At 47.7% G+C, this 22246-nt stretch overlaps 2 long non-coding RNA genes across 6 annotated transcripts in view; one reads left to right on the top strand and one right to left on the bottom strand.

Moving 5' to 3' along the window:
• Positions 1-592: 592 nt before the first annotated feature.
• On the bottom strand, positions 593-16399 carry LOC115032779 (uncharacterized). 3 transcript variants are annotated; one of them, XR_003838405.1, is made up of 4 exons: positions 16295-16399; positions 9078-9314; positions 7746-7981; positions 593-843 (listed from the first exon to the last, which is right to left on the bottom strand). It is a non-coding gene; the product is annotated as an uncharacterized LOC115032779 (long non-coding RNA). The 3 variants fall into 3 exon arrangements; XR_015045137.1 differs by lacking the exon at positions 593-843 and having other exon boundaries at positions 6562-7981; positions 9078-9354; XR_003838404.2 differs by lacking the exon at positions 593-843 and having other exon boundaries at positions 6562-7981.
• Positions 16400-17042: 643 nt separating this feature from the next.
• Positions 17043-22246, top strand: part of LOC110307163 (uncharacterized) — a 42449-nt gene continuing 37245 nt past the window's right edge. For all 3 annotated transcript variants that reach the window (XR_003838400.2, XR_015045286.1, XR_003838402.2), the window contains exon 1: positions 17043-17383. This is a non-coding gene — a long non-coding RNA (uncharacterized LOC110307163). The remainder of the gene's footprint in view (positions 17384-22246) is intronic.

Below are 22246 nucleotides of genomic sequence, written 5' to 3'. Positions count from 1 at the left end.
TATGCAGGGAGTGTCTTTAGCCCCTGAGCTGTCACTGGCCCTCGTTTGGGTTTTGAGCTATATAACAGTAGATCAGTAGAGACAGGGTTATGTCACAAATCGCATCATTGGACATGGATACACAAACAGCGATTTCTAGGTTCTAGGCCTGTGGCTGCACAGTTCCTAGAGGTTGAATGTGTGTATGGGTTCCTCTCGAGTACTCATGGTACGCTCGTAATAAGAATATTAAGAACAAAATCTTAGCAGAGTCATGGACTCGGAACGCTATTAAGGCAATTTCTCTAACTTTAAATGAGGAAGCTTCTCTCAGAAACCAGTCCAAAAAAGAGCATCAGCTCTGGGAGACAGAGGCGTTTTTGTTGGTCTTGGTGGAATCCCCAGAATCTAGAATGGTGGCCCAAACCAGTTCTTGACTGAATACAGACTGTAGCAAGGCCTGAGAAGTGAGCGCCTACCTAGTCGATGAGCTCCGTGAGGATCTTGCGTGATCCCTTAGTATCTAGAGTGAGTTGCTGAAGTCTCGCGAGGCCTTGGCTCTCCCCGGCCTCAGTATCCGTGTTCTCAGCATCAGTCACTGTCCTCATCTCCAGGGTAACAATGACAATAGTGGTAAAGGTCAATGCTGTTTGGATTTCTACCATTGCATCTAACGCCTGAGAGGAGCCCACCTCAGTGGAGGGAGGGTTGACTATGGTCATAAGTTCAGGGGTGTCTGTCCATGGTCCTCTTGGTGCTGCATTGTGTGCTGGGCCTGTGGCTGCACAGGGTGCTCTGGAATAATGGTGGCGCCATGGAGGGACCACGTGGTGGTGGCGTGGGGGAGGTACTCATGTTCTGTATCTAGGAAGCAGAGAGAAAAACAGAGTGGGGCCAAGGTCCCAATATCCCCTTCACAGGCATCCTTCCTGAGAGGCCCCACATCCCACAATCTCTGCCACTTCCCAAGGAAAACCATAGACTGGGACAAAGCACAGGAGCCTTTGGGGGATCATCAAGACCTCAACTAAAGGAGTATTTATTTACTGGTTTATTTATTTATTGGTATTATCATTCTAAGGATACATTGTATCAACCACCATTCTAAGCCCTTTACACATTTCAATCACTACATGCACTGTGACATGCTACTCTTATCCCTTATTTGCATATAGGGAAACCGAGGCAGATAGCAAGTCAGTAACACATTCAGTGTTCTATAGCTACTAATTGGTGCGCTGGGTATTTATCCTGGCACAGCGTGCACCTGTACTGACCTTTTAAGATATAAGGTCCCTTCAGGTAATTCTCATTCCCAGCTAGAGAAAGAAAGAGTCTGCATGCTGTTACAAGGCTCTTCTGACCACAGGGAGGTTGGGAAAGTGAGGTGCAGGGGTTCTAGAATCACTCTGGACAAGCTGTGACCCAGGTCTTAAAGTCAGAGCTGAATCTGCATTCCAGAAGTGGGGAAGCAGAGAGAGGCTGGCATCACAGTCGGTACCAAGAAGATCCACGGCCATCTCACTAGAAAATAATCCATCCCTTTGCGTATTAAGAAGCTGTTTTCTATATTACTTGGAGTCAAAGAAAATTAGCAACCATACAGAGCTAACTGGGACTTCATAAACTAAAGTGCATCCCCAAAGATGGAGATAAGCCCTAAAAACCTCAAGAAAGGAGGTCAAAGGGACCCACCCAGGCTCTCTGTGACCTCCACACTTGCATAAAATGAGCTAGAGCCACGGCGTTCTTCTATGGATAGAAAAGACAGTGTCAGGTTCTCCAATGAAGCTACTCCTGGGATTGAACCCCAGGAGGTTAAAGACAAGTGCAGATAGGTCACCTCGATTGTGACAGTAGGGCAGAAGGTCCCAACAAAAAAAGATTACAAGTCAATAGAGTGGTCTACGAGAAAACTGGGTTTCCTAGCGGTAAAGTAATGGTTCAAGTTTGGGGAATCTGTTAAGATAATTCTCCATGCTATCCGCTAACTAAGAAAGCTCCCATCAGACACGCCAGATGCGGTGTCCATGTTCAGCCCTCTGCCCTCCCCAGGTTTCTCCCAGACACCCCTGTAACAGGTTCTAGCTTTCTGTCTGCCCATGAGAGAAGCTCAGTAGTTTGATGAAAGGAGCAGAAGGCTAGATGGTGCAGTGAGTCCTGTTGAGTAGGTAGCTAACTGCCTGGCCCCTGGTGCCCCACTTCTTTGAGACTATAATGTGGGTGCTCCTGCTGGAACTGTGTGATATAGAGGTCCCACCTGGAAGGCCCTGTGACATCAGTGTTGAGGAAAGTGGTGGTCACCTGCTCTAAGGAAAGACTCTGTGTGTGTGTGTGTGTGTGTGTGTGTGTGTGTATTTGTGTGTGTGTTCAGGTGTATGGATTGTGTGTGCCATGGCATGTACATAGATAAGGGCCACCTCAGTGGTTAGGTGTCATCTTCTACCTTGTTTGAGATAGTGTCTCTTGCTTGCCTCTGCTTAAGACAGCCAATGTGACCCATGAATGCCCAGAGATTCTCCTTTCGCCACCTTCCACCTTCCACAAGGGGTACTGGGATTACAATGGGGATTTGAACTTATGTCCTCACTCTTACACACCAACATTTTGCTGCTGAAGCATCTCCCCAGTCTAGGACATCATTGTCAAAGAATTCTAGTTCAGATACTGGTGTGCGTGTGCATGTGTGTGTGTGGTGTAAAACAGTCCTTGTATTGTTATGTACAACAGTTGGTATGATCTATAAGAGGTTCACAGGTGACACTTTTGGAGAGCAATTTCATTTGCCTAACTAGGCTAGTGACTGGTTGGCGCCCCTAGCTCTGTCTTCATTGCTCCTGGGAAGGAGGGAGGGAGGGAAGGAGAGAGAGAGAGAGAGAGAGAGAGAGAGAGAGAGAGAGAGAGAGAGAGAGAGAGAGAAGCAGATACCACCATTCCCCAACACTAAGCACATTTCTGATGTGCATTGTTGAACTTGCTTATAGACAACGTCTAGTTTAACCTTTGCTGTTTATTGATTTATTCAATAAAATCTCAAGGAGGAACTGACATGCAAAAATGCTGAGTTCAGTTAGGGGCACAAGTGGCCAAGAACCCAGAGCCCTGGCTCTGCCCTCCTAGAGTGCCAGCTGTTGAAGGATCAATGAGTTTACTTTTCTTCTTAGCATCCACCCAGTCTCTCCCAGTTTGAGACTCCACAGCCAGCAAGAGCTGAGGTGACACTCAGCTGTGTTCCCTGTCCTTTTTCTTGGTCTGTTTTCTGTTATTGTGATAAATGCTAGGTGATTTACAAAGAACAGGATTCATTCAGCTCATGGCGAAGGGCTCCGTTCTGCATTGTAATGCCAGCGACAACGGTGTCAACAGAGAAGACTTAGCAAGCTGCCCTGCTGGATTTCCCCTCTTTTCTTTTGAATTAAAATATTATCACTTTGTACATATATGCATGCAGGTATGCATGTATTTGAGGGGCACCCACGTGCCGCGGTTCACATGGAAAGGTCATAGTACAACTTTGTGGAGGTGGTTCCCTCATTCTAGGCTCACACGGATTCTGCGGGTTTGAACTTGGGTCGTCAGGCTCGGTGGCAAGTGCTTTTAGCGTATGAACAATCTCACCAGCTCTCTTCTCCATCTTATAAAGCCACTAATCCTGTCATGAGGGTCCCACCTCCATGACCTAATCAAGGATCTATATTACCCCCATAGGTCTCACACCAAATGTCATTAATTTATGGCTTTGAGGACGAAGTTCTCTGTTTGGGGGCCACATTTGTGTCATTCTGGCTCCTTCTTCTTGCCTTTGAGAACAGTGATTCTGGCCCTACAGTTCATCTCATAGAAACAACTGGAGGTAGCAGCAGCAGAATAATCCGTAGTCCCTGGCAGTAGAGAACTGTCAGTACAGAGTGGTACAACCACTGAGATACCTCAGGTATGCAAAACATATCATCCTTTGTGGTGTGACAAACTTTTCCTGGGAAAACACAATACTTATCTACTTGCCCCGGATCGGGATCCAATGACAGACCAAAATAAGAACACCACTGAAGTCCAAATGGTGAAGCAATGAGTTTCACTGGGGTCACTTATAGGAGTAAAAATGACTCAAAGACAGCTGCATCACCAAAGCCTATCCCAGTACGGGTGACAGCTCACAAAGCTGGGGACCTGGAGCACACTGCACAGCCTGCAGGCAGCTCAGCAGGTTGGAGAGTGTCCTGTCCAGATGTCGCAGTTGCTCTAAACTTCTCCCAGGCAGCATGGCTGGTTTCTGAGTCTTCTAGGCAGCTGGTCTGGTCTGAGTCTTCTTTGTGGCTTGTCTTGTCTGAGCATCTTCTTTGCGGCTTACCTTCCTTCCCTTACCAAGGAACTCTCCAGTTTTATTTCTTACTCTGACAGGAAGGGGCCTAGAGAATCTGGTCAGTTTCAGGGACTTCCTGTGGGTGTTCTAGATCCTTTACTTTCCTGTTTAAAGAGTTTCCCTAAAGGATAGAATGTATCCATCTCAGAGAAACTGTTACACAGCATTCACAAGCAGAAGAAAACCTGCAGTAGTCTTCAAGCACAGACGGCTCCCATCGCTCTCTAACCTCTGTCAGCACGCTCTGTTCCTGTTGAGTCAAGGCAGTTTCTGGGTTCGCCTGTGCTGTTAGAATACAGCGTGACACCTCTGAGGCTTGGAAGTATGAGGCAGCCTGGACACACGGGCCTGAGGCAACACATCCTGCAGGTCACAGGGCCAGGTGGGAACATGGATGTTCAAGCCTAACTCATCAGGGATGCTCCCCTACAGAGAGTGCAGATGCCAGGCCAGCCTACCCCATTTCTTTTCCGACAGAACCTTTTATCAACTGTATGATGAATCCCAAACTATTGTAATAGAGAACTGTGCTTTTGACTGTATGCACAACTTGACTCTCTTCTAGAACATTCCACATGAGAGATACACATGCAAACATAATCATCTCTACATTTTAGGAGCAAGGTTACTTTCTCCCAATAAACCACCTATGATGCATACATTAAAGTTTGGGTTTTTAAAAATGAACTTAGTTGATATAGCTTGAGGAACCTTAACCAATGTGACCTGCGCGGCCTACCACTATAATAATGGTGGCACATTTGTCCCTATACACTCTTTCCTGTGCCCTAGGTCAATCCCTCCACCCACAGCCACAGCAGCCGCAGGCTAGGGGTCTTGTGTGAGAGGGAAATCACATGTGCTCTTTTGTGCCTGCTTGTGTCCTGCCCAGAAGATTGGCAGGGCCAATCGTTTCCTGCTGTTCACCCACGCTGCTCTGATAGGACTTTGCTCCACAGCCAATCGCCTGGCAGCAGGTACTTGCTGGGCCCGGCAGGGCTATGTGAACATTTGTCTAAGTGCTGTGGGCATGTGTGCTCTCCTGGAAGTAGGATCCACGGCGCATAGGACAAGCATATGCTTAACTGTTAGGGAATTATCCATTTCTTCACTGGCTAAACCCTGGCATGCCTCAACCAGCAACCCTACACTGAACCCAATGCACCCCACACTGCACAGCTGTGAGGCTGTGGACTCTCACTGGGGTAGAACATATGCTTTACTCGGCCTCTTTGCCGTATGTTTATCTGTTTTTAACTCATTTTTAAAATGAGGCTACTGTCTTTTTTTTTTTTTTAAGCTAATGGAGGAAGTACAGACAAGGCCCAGCATGGTCATCCCAGCAGACTTAAGACAGAGGTGCATCCAGGGATGTAGGATGCAGAGAAGGAGCCACACACAGGGTGCATGGCCCCCACAGGGAGGCGCATGTACACATATGTAGTCACACAGAATACATGGTACGAGTTTAGGCAACCTTCATGTCTGTGTAAGAACATGTGTGGAAGAACTCCCAGTTACACTCCCTTTGCTACTGTGAGAATGTCCCCTGCTTTCCACAACTTGGGTAGGTGTATGAAGGACAAAGAGGTCCCACACTCTGCAGCTGTAAGCAAGACTCCCCTTTGCTGCCACTGAATGATCAGGGAGAAGTAAGGAGACTGCTGGCAGCCAAAGGAAGCAGCAAGTCAAGCTCCTAACAGTCTGTGACAGTGTCACCGAAGAATGTCCTCTGCCCTGTGGCATGTCACTGGGATATGGAAATCCCTGTGCAGTTGGGGACAAGGGGGCGGGGGCATGGGAGTGGTGGAGAGCAGGGACAGAAGTATCTCAGCCCTGAGATCTGTCAGGGAGGAGGGTGAGGGAGGAGGGTGAGGGAGGAGGGTGAGGGAGGAGGGTGAGGGAGGAGGGTGAGGGAGGAGGGTGAGGGAGGAGGGTGAGGGAGGAGGGTGAGGGAGGAGGGTGAGGGAGGAGGGTGAGGGAGGAGGGTGAGGGAGGAGGGACTGGTGTTCTGAGGCAGCTGAAGCTTTGGTGCTGCAGAGCATGGCACAGGCAGGATTTTTTTTTTTTTTCAGAGGTGGCTGCTGTTTCCCTTTTATGGTCTTCAGTGGTAAGAATTCTGCTTTGCACAAACATGGGGTATAAAATGGCAGATGTGTGTTTAGGATTGTATCAGACCCTGCTGGAGATGCCATCTTAATCCCAAGCCAGAATTCATTTAGCTATTTTAATTTTTTTTAAAATGAAACTCATCTCTGCAATTCAAACAGCAATTTTAAAAATCAAACATTCTAACCCAACTTAACCCAAAGATGGTCTAATTTGAGTCATTCCGAGGGATGAAGGTAGGAAAATACTGGGAAGTCTGCGTTTTCCGTCACTGAAACATTGTGTTCCTCAAATAACAAGAACCTCTCTGAGTGCAGTGAAGATCTTACGGCCCAGTCAAATACCCTCAAGCGGCGGTCTCAATTTCTTAGTGCTGTGACCCCTTTAAGACAGTTCCTCGTGTTGTGGTGCGCCCCAACTATAAAATCATTTTCAGTGCTACTTCATAACTGTTATTTGACTACTGTTAGGAATCATAATGTAAATATCTGTTTTCCTACAGCCTTAGGTGACCCCTGTGAAAGGGTCATTTGATACACACCCCCAATGGGATCAGGAGCCATAGGTCGAGAACCCCTGGTTTAGAATCTGAGCAGAATTCTTTGACATGACTTTGGCTGGCGTGCACTCGAGTGTGTGTGTGTGTGTGTGTCTGTGTGTCTGTGTGTGTCTGTGTGTGTCTGTGGTGTGTGTGGGGTGGGTGACGATGTGTCTTGTGCAAGATGCATCCTGGTGTGTGTTCAGAACAAGCCTCCAGTGAAGTCACAGCCTGCAACACAGGGGGCCACCTCCAGGGCAACCTCAGATTTGTGTATTGTGTACTGGATCTTGAATTGATTCTGGGTGTTTATTTTCCATAATCAACCCTTGTGCTTCTACATACGAATAGTGAAAGCAGTGTGACTCGCCACGTGTAGCACTGGAATCAGAGCCAATGTGTGTAAGTGGCATTTAGTCAGCACTGTGGGGTGTGGCCATGCACAATGCTAAATGTACAAGCTGTGTGTTTAAGGGAGAACCCATTGGCACAGAAAAAGACTATGTATAGTGCAGGCTTTAAGACCAATAGTTAATAAGTGGGGCTTCAGGAAGCCACAAGGTTTCCGTACAGCAATTGATGGCACAATCGTTTGAGCAAAGTGTCAGCCTACAGGATGGGAAAAAATATATATGGTTGAGGTAACCCAGACTCAGAAAGACAAGGATCACGTTTTCTCTTATAAGCACGCATTAGCTTTCCATTTACTATGTTTGTGCTATCTGCCTTCTTTGGTCTTTTGATGTGTTAGATTACCTGGATTCATCCTCAGATACCGAGCCATCCTTGTACTCTTGGGATAAATTCAAGTTGCTCATGGTAGATAACTCTGTACATGGCTGGATTTTATTTCCCAGTCCTCGGAGGGTTTTGATCCGGTGCTCATAGGAGAGACATTAGCTTGATGGTTTTCCTTTCTTCTATCTGTTTGGTTTCTAGCAGAATTCTGGCCTTGTAGCATGCATTAGGGAGCACCCCCATTGCTCGGGGATCTGAGAGAGATTGTAGCACATTAGTGTCATGTCATCCTTGCTTGGTGGAACTTATCAGTGAACTCTCTGGACCAGCTCCTTTATTTTGCTTTTAGACTTCTTTAATGGAAGCATGCCTGCTGAGATGGCTGCCTTCCAGTGTGAGTTCTGTTACACCTGATTTTTAGGAAGACCATTTTCATCTAGGTTATTTGGATGTGCCGTACAACATAGCAAAGCATAACATTGTTTAAAGTCTGTCCCTTCATTTGTGCCCAAATGACACAGCAGTGTTGCTATTACATTTCTGGTGTTGGTCCTCTGTCTCTATGAGAATCTAGACAAGTACATATAAATGAACTAGAGATCAAAGGGGCTCTGGGAAGAAGGGACTACTGGGAGCTGGAGATCAGGACAGGAGAGAATAGTGCATCTTAATCCTATATGACAACGCCCACAACGAAACCTACTACTTTGAAAATAAATACAGACTACCAAATTTTTTTTTTAAAATCAGATACTAGAGAACTGGCTCAGTCTTGCAAAAGCTTGCCTTGCAAACACAAAGATCTGAGCTTTATCTCCAGAACCTACATAAAACTGCTGGGCAGGGGCTAGGGGTGTGCCTCAGATCTGAGCACTGGGGAGACAGAGACTGGAGGCTCCCTGGGACTTGTGGCCAGACAGTCTAGCCTAACTGATGAGCTTTGAGCCAATGGTAGATCTTGTCTTAAAGGAGGTGGGTGGCATTCTGATGGCACCTTAGGCTGCTCTTTGGCTAGTCTTGTCTTATCTATCTATCTATCTATCTATCTATCTATCTATCTATCTATCCATCCATCCATCTATCTATCTCTTTTTCCTCCCTCTCTCACACACAAATAATAAATATATTAATAAACAAACACAAACAAACAAATATTTTCTGTCTTTGCAGCAGAAGAGCAGTGGGGGGAACCCCTTTAACTGTCACTTTGTTCACATTTATAGTACTAATCTGCTAGCTCCGTTTTCCCGTGACACTGTGTTGTTACATGGAGCATGCTGGTCCTTTGTAAAAACACACTCAGTTCCTCTCTGCTGTCACGGTCACATAGACACCATTTACCCCACTTACCACTCAATTTAATCACGAGAGATATTGCTCCCGCTGTGTTGAACCAACTGTTATTTGTCAAATCACTGAAGAAATGGAAATATTTGGGATCGGAGAGATGGCTCTGTGGTTAGGAACATTGGCTGCTCTTGGACTCAGAGGACTTGGATTTCATTCTGGGCACCTGCATAGCTGCTCCCCAGTGTCTGTAACTCCAGCTCCAGGGGATCCGTTGCCCTCTTCTGGCCTCTTCTGGTACTGCATGAACATGGTTGTCATACATAGAAGCAGGCAAACACTCATATACATAAAATAAAAACAAACACAAAGTCTCAGGCATTTTTTAAAAGCATGGAAACACTGCATTCTATCATTTCATATCTCTTCTCCAACACTCCTCCTGTGTATAGGTTCAAATCTCCCAACCTAATTGTTCCCCTCTCTCTAAAAAAACTTTCCAGGCAAGTCTATTTATTGATGGCAAAGGTTTTCTTTCTTTCCTTTTTATTTGAGAAAAGATTTCCACTTGGTTTTTGGACGATAACTTTAATGGATAAAATAACATCCACACTGGTGGTTTATTATTTTTTCTCTTAACAGTTTGAAGATTCTAGTTTGCTGTCTTGTTGCTTTTATGGGTTTCTCTGATCTTTTTAAATTTTTCTATTTAATTTTTTTCCAGTTTTGAGGATTGAACCCAGGGCCTCCAACATGCCAGGCAAGTGCACTGTCACTGAGCTACAGCTGCAGCACAGTTTGGGTAGCTTCTGAAGAGAAGAGCAATGGCCTCCCACCCTTGGTCCTGGCTGATGTTCTGAGCAACTGTTTCCGTTCATCTGATTGGTTTTTCTCCAGAAGATACAGGTTATCTTTTCCTGCTCATTCAAATGTGTGGCACCTTTTCAATAGATTCCGGATCTTACTCAGATTAGATTATCATCTGGTTTAGTTGTTGCTGCTGTTGCTGTTGTTGTTGAACCAAATACTGCAGTTTATTTTAGCAGGCAGCTAAGTTTAATATTTTAAAAATATTTTTCTGCTAGGTATGGTGGCACATATCTGTAGTTCTAGCACTTAAGAGGCTGGGGCAGTAGGGTCCTGAGTTTGAGGACAGTCCAGGCTACATAAGGGGACCCCCATCTCCAGAAGAAGTAGGAGGAAGGGAAGGAGGAAGAGGAAAAAAGGAGGGAAGGAGGAAGGGAGAAGGAGGAGACATTGTTGCTAGATGTTAGCTGAGCCTGACCCTGTACTCATCACGCTCTAAAAGTCCCAGGGTTCCTTGAGGTCCCTCTATGCTGACTGAACTAAATTCAGATTTGTCCTAGCCCTGAATGAGCTCTGGGAATTGTTTAGTTTGCAGTCCTCCTGTGGTTTCTGCCCAGCTGAGTCTGCCTCGTGCATATGCAGCTAAGTGTCCTGTGTGTGTCTCAGGCGCCCTGTGCAGGTCTCAGAGCCTGCCTGCAGCTCTCTCCTTCCTCCCTGGTACCCAGTCCTGTAAGTACTAGCTACTTTAGCTCCTCCCAACTTCAGTTGCTTCCCCAGTGACAGCCCCTGGTCCTCTCCATGTCTACTCCCCACAGTGCCTCTGCCAGGCAGCTGGACCTCCTGTGGCCCAATAGCCCAGTGGTTCCCTAAAAGAGCCAGTTCAGAACCAGTGACACCCTCAGGCCCAGAAGCAAAATGCTCCAACATTCAGTGCGCAGGGCAAACACAACCACTAGTTTTTATCTGTTTACTTTAAAATTTAAAATTTTATATGTATGTCTGTGTGCCTGCTATATGTATGTGCAACCACATGCATGCGGTTGACTGTGGAGACCAGAAGAGGGGGGTTAAAAAGGCCGAGACTGGAGTCACAGGCAGTTGTAAGCCACAGATGTAGGTTCAAAGGCTCCAACCCTGGGTCTGATGTAAGAGCAGCACGTTTTCTTAGCTACTGAGCCATCTTTCCAGCCCCAACATTTGTCTTATTTAGAGAATTTAATAATAATTGAGAGGCTGGGAAAATGGATTAGTTGGTAAAAATGTTTGACGTGCAAGCATGAAGATCTGACTTCAGTCCCTGAAGACACGTGAAAAAAACCAGGCACAGTGTCACACCTGTAATCCTGAGGACTTAGAGACAGGGGGATCGACACTATCCAACCACTAGCCTAATCAGCTAGCCCTAGGTGTCAGTGAAAGGTCCTGCCTCAACCAACCAGGTGGGTGGCTCCTATGATCTCCTCATACATACGTTGTACACACGTGAACATGCACTCTCCTGCTCGTGTGAACACATGCTCTGGAGGAAGCTGAGTTTCACCGGTAGATACGTTTCCTTTCCTGACATGGGAAATACACATTAGGCCACAGCACTGGGACAGTAGAAGCTTGGTGTGTCTGGACAACAGGAATGGGGTAGGTAGCTAATGAGGAAGGGAACCAGCTCACAGAAATTGTCAGTGTCCAGAGCTTATGTCGGCACACAGACAAGGAGCCAGCAGATCCCTGTCTGGCTAAAGCCACAGGGTTCCCGTGGCAGGCTCTGTAGTGTCTATGGTGATGGGAGACAGCACTCTACTGCTGGCTGATGCTCCAGGGCTCTCTCTTGTGGACCTGCAGTGGGATTGGAAGATCCTGACACCTGCAGAAAAGAATTCAGCTTGGGTTTGTTCAGTCAAGGTGGCAGGCGGCCTCAGTCCGTCCTTCTGATGAACCCTGGCTTAAGAAGGGGAACAAGCAATAGACTTGTCAAGTGGAGGGTCCTGTCAAAGTCCCTCAGCAGTGGCTGCGCACACGGTCCAGAGGATATCACGCACAGCCAGGCTCAAAGATCACAAGAAGTTTAAAAATTAAGTATGAGCTGGTTTGTGTATTTGTCTTATCTTAAAGAATTTCCTTTTGCAAACGAGACTCTGGGGTGGTTCACAAGGGACCTTTTCAGGCTTAGGGACCAGAGAGGTGGACTGGGAATTCGAAAGCCAAAGGTCACCGAGGTTTTGGTTTAGGGCTAGAGTCTAAGCTGTTTTCTCTGTCTGCCTCAAGTTTGTCAGGATCGGTGTTCTTGACCCTCAGCCAGTGAGACAGGTAAATGAGATCTCTGGGTAAGGAACTCTGCTTCCTTGAGCCCTCGGTTTTCTCTGCTCTCCCTCTTGACAGGACTCTCACAGCCTGTGATTTTTATTTATTTATTTTTTAAATCATGACCCTTTGTAAACTTCTGTCTCACAAAGCCCAACTTTCAGGCCACACCTGGCCCCCGCGGGCTGCCCCTCGCAAGTAGCAGAATAAGCAATTCGTGGAGGAGAGTTAAAATGATTAGTGCACATAAGAAGAGTGCACAGCCGCCCTAATAATCAAATAAACACCATTTATGGCTCCTAGAAGCACACCAATCTGATGGGTAAAAATTGAAAAGGCCCACGACGTCAAGAGTGAAGGTAAGGGGGGAGGTACAGTTCACACCCGCAGGGGGGAGCTACAGTTCACATCCGCTGCTGGTTTGGGGGGGGGGGGGGCTGTGAATTAATTCAGCCACTTTGGAAAGCAATTTGTCCATATCCAAAGCAGAATTGGAATTGGAAATGCGTGTTCACAGAGACTCTGCGATGCCACTTCCACGTCTATTATCCAGAGAGAATTGCTCGTAATTGCAGCATTGTTTGTAATAGGAAAGTAAATTGGAAACAACTTCCGTCTACACGAACTCGTATGGGCACAGTTACATCTCGGGAAAACATACTGTTGAGTGCAAAAGCAAGCCCTAGTGCAGGAGCATTTATGAAAATGTTTCACAACACACTGCTAACAACACTATGAATTATTCATGCCTACCTCTTTCTGTAGGTGTAAACATGCAAGAGGGATCCGGGCAAAGTAACCCCAATTTTAGAGGGGGGTGGGAATTAACATCTCCTGCAATGACAAGAGTGTCCTGGGAGTGAGGACAAAATGGAAACCTCATCTGCCATAGTCTCTTTCTTTTAGGATATTAACACCTGTCACACAGGGTGGTGGTCATATAAGGGCTCATGTCATGCCCTTCTCTTGTCTCCTTTTAAGAGGAAGGCATGTCAGGAAAGTGGCCTTGCTACCCCGGTGGCCCCTGGCTGTCTGATAAGACTCAGGGAGTCAGGATGTTCCTCCCCTGGGATTTGGTTTAGACAGCTGTGGAATAAAGGCTACAAAGTTACAAAACACAGGTTTCTGTGGAGTGTAGTTCACTGGAGGAGACTGGAAAACACAAGAGTGATGCAGGGGCCGGGTGCAGAAGGATGGCAGGCAAAATTCAGCAGGTGCATGGCTTCTTTTGGGGATGACAGGATTCTGGACTGGGACAATGCAGATGTTGCACAACATGAGTGGGCGGTGCAAACTGACAGCCTGCTGAAATCAGTGGTGATGGTAAATCCTTGTGACATACGTTTTAGCCTAATTTAAAAACACATCTTGCTGAGGAAGACGCCTCCCACTCCACAAGTTGCCTTGTGTTTAAGGTGCTGGGTGAGACAGGGAGTTATGAGATGCCTCAGTGGCTGCAGGCCTGTGGAGAGTGGAAGACAGGCTCTCACAGGTTTTGTCCTGATTACCTGATGATGATGATGGGGTGTGTGTGTGTGTGTGTGTGTACTTGGGTACACATGCATGTGCACATATGTGTACATGTGTATAGAGGTCAGAGGCTGATGTTAAGTGTCCTCTTTAATCCCTGTCCTCCTTGTTTTTTGAGACTGGGTCCCTCACTGAACCTGGAGCTTGCCTTTCTGGCTGGACTGGCTGGCTGCCGAGCCCTGGGCATCTTCCCTATTCTCCTGCCTCAGTGCTGGTATTACAAGCATATCTGGCTTTTTTGTTTACATGAGTGCTGGGGATCCAAACTCAGCTCTTCAAGCTGGGATGGAAAGCACTTTACATACGGCGCCATATCCCAACCAGTTCTAGCCTGCCCTCCAGTCGTTGGGACCTGGACCTGCCAGGCTGAGTGTCCCACTCAGGTAAGCTGTAGGACCTAACACTCCTTTCCCTGAAGAGGCCAGGTTCTGTTCTGGGCAGCAGCACCCGTGTTCAGCAAAGCCATTAGGCTACCAAGCTCTCAGTAGAGAAAGAGGAAAAAGCATATTATCCAATTTCAGTGGCATAGGCTGGGGGATGGTTGGCACCCTCTTGCCCCAGAAAGCAAAGATGCATTAATATAAATTAGAAGACTCTCTGGGGCAGAAGCAGTGGGGGCGGGAAGGCTCCCGGCAGGCTTCTCGATCTCAATTGCCGCTTTGTCAGGGTCCATCAGAGAGAAAAATCAGCCCGGGGCTTTTAATGTGCAGTTTGGAGAATTAGTTTCAATTAGCAGAGGGACATTTTAAATCTCGGGAAATAGTCAGCCTTCATGGACTCCATTTAGCATGTAAAAGCCATTCTCAATATTAATAGAATCATCGCATGTAAAATGAGAAGGGACCTTAGAGATGACCCTGGACCCGCCTCTATTGTGCACCGGGCACTGAGTGATTTTGTCTACATGGCAAATCTGTTGAGAGGGAGGATGGGGACTCCGAAGTCAGCCACTGGGCCCTCATGCCTGGCCTTCTTTTCATTATGTGCTCCAGCCTGCTCTCTGTGCTATGGAGTTAGGGTAGGGAAACTCCTATGTCCAGTTGTGTGTGTGTGTGCGGTTGTGAACGTGTGTTTATCAATGGCAGTGTGACAAAATGAGGTGGGCTCATATACTGACAGGGGAAAGCATACAGCCAAGACTCCAAAGTGCAGGAAAAAAAAAATGCACGCAGAGGGTAATGAGGACATAGGAGCCATTTTCAGAGTAGTGATGTTCTCAAACAAAAGATCATGGGACTGTGCGTGTGTGCGTGTGTGTGTGTGTGTGTGTGTGTGTGTGTATGTGTGTGTGTGTGTATGTGTGTGTGTATGTGTGCGTGTATGTGCGTGTGTGTGTATGTGTGTGTGAGTGTGTGTGTGTGCGTGTGTGTGTGTGTATGTGTGTGTGTGTGTGCGTGTGTGTGTGTGTATGTGTATGTGTGTGCGTGTGCGTGTGTGTGTGCATGTGTGTGTGTGTGTTGCATACACATGAGAACATAAAGTGTTTGTGTGTGCATGTGGAAGCCTGAGGTTAGCTCTAGGTACCTTCCTCTATGACACCCCACCTTAATTTTTGAGGAAAAGAATCTCCCGAAACTTGGGGCTTCCTGTGTCACTGGATTGGCTGACTATGGACCTGCGATGTTTGTCTTCACCATGCCTGTCCCCAGCACCCAGGTTACAGCATGCACCACCACACTTAACTTTTTAAAATGGGTCTGAGTTGCAGATCCTGGTGTTTGGGGTGTACTGTCCCAGAGCCCCTGACACCATTCACCCAGCAGCAGCCTGGGCACTCACTTACTCCACCCCCAGAGGCAAACCTGTGTGGACCCCTCTGACCCCGTCCCCGGAGCTGCAAGACGAAGTTCATTTGATCTGATGGGAAATTGGGTAAACCATCTGCTTCTATGTAAGACATTGTCAAGGACAGCCCCAGATGAAGTGTGGTCCTGGCTCCCCCATGTTGTATCGTGCAGCATCTGGAACTGGTCCTGCAGTAGAAAAGCTGGGCTAGGAAGGTGGCCCCATCAGTAAAGTGCTTGCTGAACAAGTAGGAGAGCCAGAGTTCCATCCCCACGTAAAGAGGATGGGCACTGGTGGCACGTGCTTGCCATTCAAAGCTGGAGGTGTGGAGACAGGGCCAGTCTCGAGAGCTCACTTAGCAGCCTGGATGTGAGTTCCATATATATATATATATATATATATATATATATATAGAGAGAGAGAGAGAGAGAGAGAGAGAGAGAGACCCTGCTTCATACAACAAGCTAGAGGGTAACTAAGGAAGACGCCCAAGGCTAGAGGGCTTCTGCACATATGTACACATACATTATGCATTCCTGTGCGTGTGTGCATAGAGAGAGACAGAGACAGAGACAGAGAGAGACAGAGGGAGACAGAGAGACAGTGACAGAAAGACAGTGACAGAGGGACAGAGACAGAGAGACAGGGACAGAGAGAGATAGAAACAGGGACAGACAGAGACAGACAGACAGACACAGACACAGAGACAGAGACAGAGAGAGAAGGCCCTGCTGTTCAGCCCCTCATGCTGCCACCTCCTTTTGTGAACCCATCTCAAAGTTTATCTTTTTCTCTGCTTAGAGGCAGGGACGGACCCTTTGTCTTTAATCAACACAAAGTAATTTAGTACCCCCTCCTACCAGTCAGCCAGGAGAAACTGAGCCATTCATTTCTCGGAGGCGCCAAGAAAATGTTTTATTTGTTGTTCTACAGACATAGTGGGATAGCTGCGCTACGGAAAAGCCTGTGCGTGACTATGCTAACTCCCTTGTTTACCGCAGTGGCTTTGGTAAAAATTAACTGCGTGGTCAAGGTTATCTTCCTTTGTGGCTCCACTGGAGAGCTGAGGTGTAATTGGTGGGAGAACAAAGTGCAAAAGTGTTTACCAGGGCCAGGTCTATCAGGGGATGTGTTCCAACTGTACAATGATGGGGGTTGGTTGTGCAACCAGAAGCCCGGGATTCACATAGGTAAATAAAAAACAAGGTCTGGTGGAGAGTTGGGTTTTATTCTGCTTGTGGTTGGCTACGGTCCCCTTGTTGTCTGACCTGCTGGGTGTGTGTACTCACGTGATGTCCAGTAGAAAGATCTGGAAACTGCTGTCGATTACTCCTGTGGTCTTAACAAGCATCTATGCCTCTCCCTCCTTAAGGAAGGCATCCTGTGTATATCCCTGATTCCCATGGTGACAGTTGCTCCTTTAGAGGCATGTCAAGTGGCCCACAGTGGCCCATGGGTGGCCTGGAGTTGCTCTGTCACCAAGAATCACCAATGCCAGAAGTTTCCTTTGCTCCCTGGGAAAATGTCTGCCTTCTTGGAGAGTATTTGTTTTATAAGAAGAAGAAAGGGGGGGGGTGTCACTGTCTGCGTCAGGTGGTGGCTGCTTGAAGCTTCGGGTAGAGAACACAAAAGACCCAGGGAAGGTTGAGCCTAGCCTACCTTCTGCAAGAGTGAACTGGGGGCTGGACAGGAATTGGGTAATCACAGACACTTTTCTGACACTCGGGTGACTACCAGTTGGTGGTCATCAGCCGGCCAGCCTCTGCTGGTAACTCTGGACAGTGGGAGACCTGAGAAAGGAGCTGGATCCAGCAGCAAGCAGTTGTGCGGGTATTAGCTGGACAGCAACCAGCAGGTATTGGCTGGTCCTGGAGTCCCTCACTGAACACACTCAGGGTAGAGGCTGCTCTGCTGTCTCCTGTTCCCAGATCTGCAGTGATCTTTTACAGGTATGTGTGTGTGTGTGTGTGGGGGGGTACTCTACCATCACATGTGGGTGGTGGAGACTGTAGTTGGAGCATTCTTCCAGGTCACAGGAGACCGCTGAATTCTACTTTGCACCAGCACTTCTGAGGCAGGGTGCCATGTCCCCCACAGCTTTGAGAGAGGCCGGTGTGTGGAATATCATTATTCTGCAGTGCATTCCATTAGAGGAGAGAGCACAGGGCATGCGTGTTCTTCATTAACTCATGGCTGAGGCTAATAGCATTGCAAGCCCCCATTCCCACAGTGCACTGCAGGGTGTTGGTCAGTTACAGGGCATGCTCCTGCCATAGGCAATGAGGCTCTGCAGACCTTCTGGGTCCTCCTTTTGAGCTACATGAAGAGACCTGAAGGTTGAAACTTGAGATAATAATCCTGGGGGAAATCAAGTCTACCTCAGACATGCTCAGGACACCCTGGGAACAGGCAAGGCTGGGGGAAGGTTAATGCATAGCAGAACTGGAAAGAGAAAGAAGCCAGTCACAACGGGGGCAGTGTGTTAGGGAAAGAGAGGCCTGGAGACCAAGGGTTTCTCCATCAGGAAAATTGATGAAGCAAGCTCTCCGACCGAGGACGTTATTTTTGTTTAGGGGCGACGATTGCTGTTTTGGGTTTGGGGTTTTCACATCGCTGCTCCGAGTGGTGTCTTAGTTAGAGTTACTATTTGCTGTGATGAGTCACCACGACCAAAAGCAGCCTGGGGGAGGGGGAAAGATTTATTTGGCTTACACTTCCACATCACTGCTCATCGGCCCAAGAAGTTGGGACAGGAATTCGGGGCAGGGAGCCGGAGGCAGGAGCAGAGGCCATGGAGGGATGCTGCTGACTGACTGATTTGCTCCTCTTGGCTCACTCAGCCTGCTTTCTTCTAGAACCCAGAGCTGGGACCACCCACAATACACTGGGCCTTCCCCCCGCCCCCATCAATCACTCATTAAGGAAACGTCCTACGGGCTTGCCTACAGCCCTATCTTATTGGAGCATTCTTTCTCTCTCTCTCTCTCTCTCTCTCTCTCTCTCTCTCTCTCTCTCTCTCTCTCTCTCTCTCTCCCTCTCTACCTCTCTACCTCTCTACCTCTCTCTCCCTCTCTCTCCCTCTCTCTCTCTCTCTTCTTTTTTTTCCAAGACAGGGTTTCTCTGTGTTGCCCTGGCTGTCCTGGAACTCACTTTGTAGACCAGGCTGGCCTCGAATTCAGAATTCCACCTGCCTCTGCCTCCCAAGTGCTGGGATTAAAGGTGTGTGCCACCACCACCCAGCTGGGAGCATTTTCTTAACTGAGGTTCCTTCCTCTTTTCTGTGTCAACTTTGACACCAAACTATGCAGCACAGTTGTTGTTGTTGTTGCTGCTGCTGCTTATATGTTTGTTTTTTGTTTCTGAGGCTGGGCCTCACACCTTCGGTTGACTTCCAATTGCTTATATACACCTTTTCATCATCCTCCCCCCACCCTGCCCTGCCTGCCACCTCAAGTGCTGGGGTTTAATGTGGTCTGAGAGATTGCACCCAGGGGTTCATGTGTGCCAAGAAGCACTCTATTAACTGAGCCATAGTCCTATCTTCCCCTCCCCCACCCCACTGTTCTGATTGTTTACTGATCGCGTAGATCCCATCCCCCATCATCACATTCAGTGTTCCCGTTGTCTGTGCTTGTTTCAGACCCGGGAACATAGTGACCAGCTGCCAGCCCTGACCTTGGCCGGTGGTCCCTTCCTCCACCCAGGGATGGTGGGCCCAGCCTCTTTTCATTCCTACCTCGGTCTTTCCCATTGAAGGGTCTCTGGATACCAAGGAGACACGCCTCCTTGTACCTCCCCTCACCGGGGCCGATCCAGGATCATCTATTATAAGGCCAGCCAATGATTATGTTAACTTTGGGGCACATAAGCGACAAGTTGATAGATCCCAGAGATTCTGTGGCAGACATTTTTAGAATGGGTCATTAATCTCTCCACGGTGGTTTCCTTAGAACCCACACTGTCACAGCTGTCTTGAAGGGTGGTCAGCAGCTCTCTAGGCTAGGGTGTCATCAGGGTGTTCAGGCTTATCAGAAACAGATCCCTTCAGTATCCCCTTGGAAGGGCAGGGAGGCTGCTGTGAGTGGGGTTGGAAATGAGACTTCCTTTTGGAAGGAAGAGGAGGCCCAGCAGGGCTCAACCTGAAGGGTCAGAGTGGAACAAAGCAGCAACCAACCATTTCCCACCGTGCACTGCAGTCAGGGCAGCACCAGCCCGAGACCCGAGGCCCAACCCCAGGAAGGCTTTGGGGAGCAGGCTGCAGGGGCAGAGAGAACTCATGGCTCTCTTTGGGAGCAAGAGAGGATGCAGGGGGAAGCCTGCCAAATGTGGAACTGATGTAGACCTCGCACATAATAAAGCCGGCAAGCCGGCCCAAAGGCACGCACTGTACTCTCAAGCCATCTTAAATTTTGCCAAAACCCCGGGGTTTATGCCAGAAAGAAGACCTCGAGTTGGAGTTGGAGGTGGGGTGGGGTGAGGGCAGTGGGTATTGTTGTTTCATAACAAGCTAAGCTAATTTATTTGTTTTGACTTGCGCCTTTTAAACAGGGTTTCATCATTTAATGTGTTTTCCATCTTATCCTGTTACACGGGCAGGAACCCTTGTGTTTGTTTACTCGTGGGAGGCTTCCCATTCCCAAAGTCCCATTTAGTCAGTCGGGCAGGGAGATGGTATTTTGATAGCCTGTGCTTGCCGGTGCCTTGCTGCCGTCTCCATTTTCACTCCCCTTGGTGAGTTGAACCACCGCCACCACATTTCTGGTACTTCTGCTCCAGTGTGAATTCCAGGCAGGAGCATGGGCAGACCTTGCCGCTGCCGCTGAGTCCTGCCTCTCCCCAACCCCCCTGCCTCTTGGCTGCCCTTGATCTCTAGGTAGAGACCCTCTGCCCTAAAGAGAAAACCAGACTGGCTTTGTTCTCCTGCTGGACGCCCCAGTGAGATGCTAAACAGAGACGTGAGAGTGAATGAACTTGGCTAGGGAGATCTATCGGTGTCCAAGCCACCATCTTGGTATGGTCATGCCTTTCTGAACAGAAAGCAAGCCTAGGAGAACCCCCTGGTAAAACTCCAAGTGATGCCTGTGTGATTCCAGGAAGAGGGATTGCGGGGGCTTTGGACCTGCTTCGTCTTGGTTCCCTAAGCACGACGAGCCTGTCATCAAAACAAAAATAGTTTAACTTTTTTTTTTAAGGTGTATACAGTTTTACGCTCTATGTGTATGGCGTTTTGCCTGTCTGGCACTGTTGAGGCCAAAGGAGGGGGTTGGATCCCCCGAACTAGAACCACAGAGGCTGTGAGCTGCCATGTGACACTGGGAAAGACCCAGGTCCTCTGCAAGAGCAGTCAGTGCTCCCAGTTCCCGAGTCCTCCTCCCCAGCCCGTAGATGTGTAACGTTCAACCAGCTGAAAACTGCTCCATTTCCTAATGGAGGCTTAAGAAAGAATAAAAACAAAAGTTAAAGAGAAAATAATGGCTCAGAACAGCTGAAGTAAATCTGATTGTAACAGCAATTACAAGGCATGTAAATTGGTTGAATCAATTAAAAGAAAGCCTTTCGTTTTAGATTTAAAAAAAAGAGGACATGAGTAATAAATTGTTTCAGGAGATGGGCTTAAAATAAAGGGATGAAAAATGCAGACATGTACAGTCAAAATAAGTTTAAGGTAGCGATCGTTTGTAGGGTTATTGTTTTATTTTTTTAAAGTATAATTACATTTTTCCACACTTCCCTTTCTTCCCTCCAGCCTACCCCGTACCTCATAATCCCTACCCCTTTCAAAGTCATGACCTCTTTTTTTAGTTGTTATTGTTTTACACACACACACACATACACAGACACACACAGAAACAAAGAGACACATAGACACACACACATACACACAGAGAGAGACAGACAGACAGATATACAGACACTCAAAGACACACACATACAGAGACACACAGACACACACAGAGACACACATATGCACAGAGAGATAGAGACAGACACACACAGAGACACAAAGAAACACACACATAGACACATATACAGAGAGACAGACAGACAGACAGACAGACAGATAGACAGACACAAAGGCACATGGACCCAAAGAGACACACACACATACACACAGAGAGGCACATACAGAGACACACATACACACACAGAGAGACAGACAGACACACACATATACACAGACACACACATGCAGAGAGACAGACAGACAGACACAGACACAAAGACACACAACAGATAGACACACAGAGAGACAGACAGAGAGACAGACAGACAGACAGACACACACACACACCTGCTAAGTCCCTTCAGTGTTGGATAACCAGTTAGGAAGCCCCTCCCTAGGGAACCCTGCTCCCAGTATCCCTTAGCTGCCTGCAGTTATTTGTGTAGGGTTGGGACCCTGTGAGATTCTCCTTTCTACAATCGCATGCCTATCCGTGATGTCCTTGTGCAGGTCTGGTTTAGGCAGCTATATTGTTGGGGTACCCTGGTGACATTTTTCCATTATTTCTAGGACACACAGTCTCACAGCTGACTTCCTAGTCCTCTGTCTCTTTTAAGCTTTCCACTTCTGAGACGTTCCCTGAGCCTTAGGCATAGGCGTTAGATCCACTGAGGCTAGGCTCCCTGGGATCAGTTCCTCGACCCGGTTTAATCAGCCTTTGTCTGATGCAAAGGGAAGTTTCTTTAATGAGGGAAAGAGCTATACTTGGTGGATATAAGGACAGGTATTTAGAACACAGGAATTTTGCTGGTCTAGTGAAGTGCTTATAGTAGATTCTCCTCGAGGATCCATGGTCTCCTTACCCCTT

This window comes from Mus caroli, unplaced genomic scaffold (assembly GCF_978045245.1).
Source record: "Mus caroli unplaced genomic scaffold, Mus_caroli_1 scaffold_14, whole genome shotgun sequence".
NCBI lineage: Eukaryota > Metazoa > Chordata > Mammalia > Rodentia > Muridae > Mus > Mus caroli.
The sequence above is the reverse complement of the archived record's forward strand: the minus strand, read 5'-3'. Positions and strand labels throughout refer to the sequence as shown.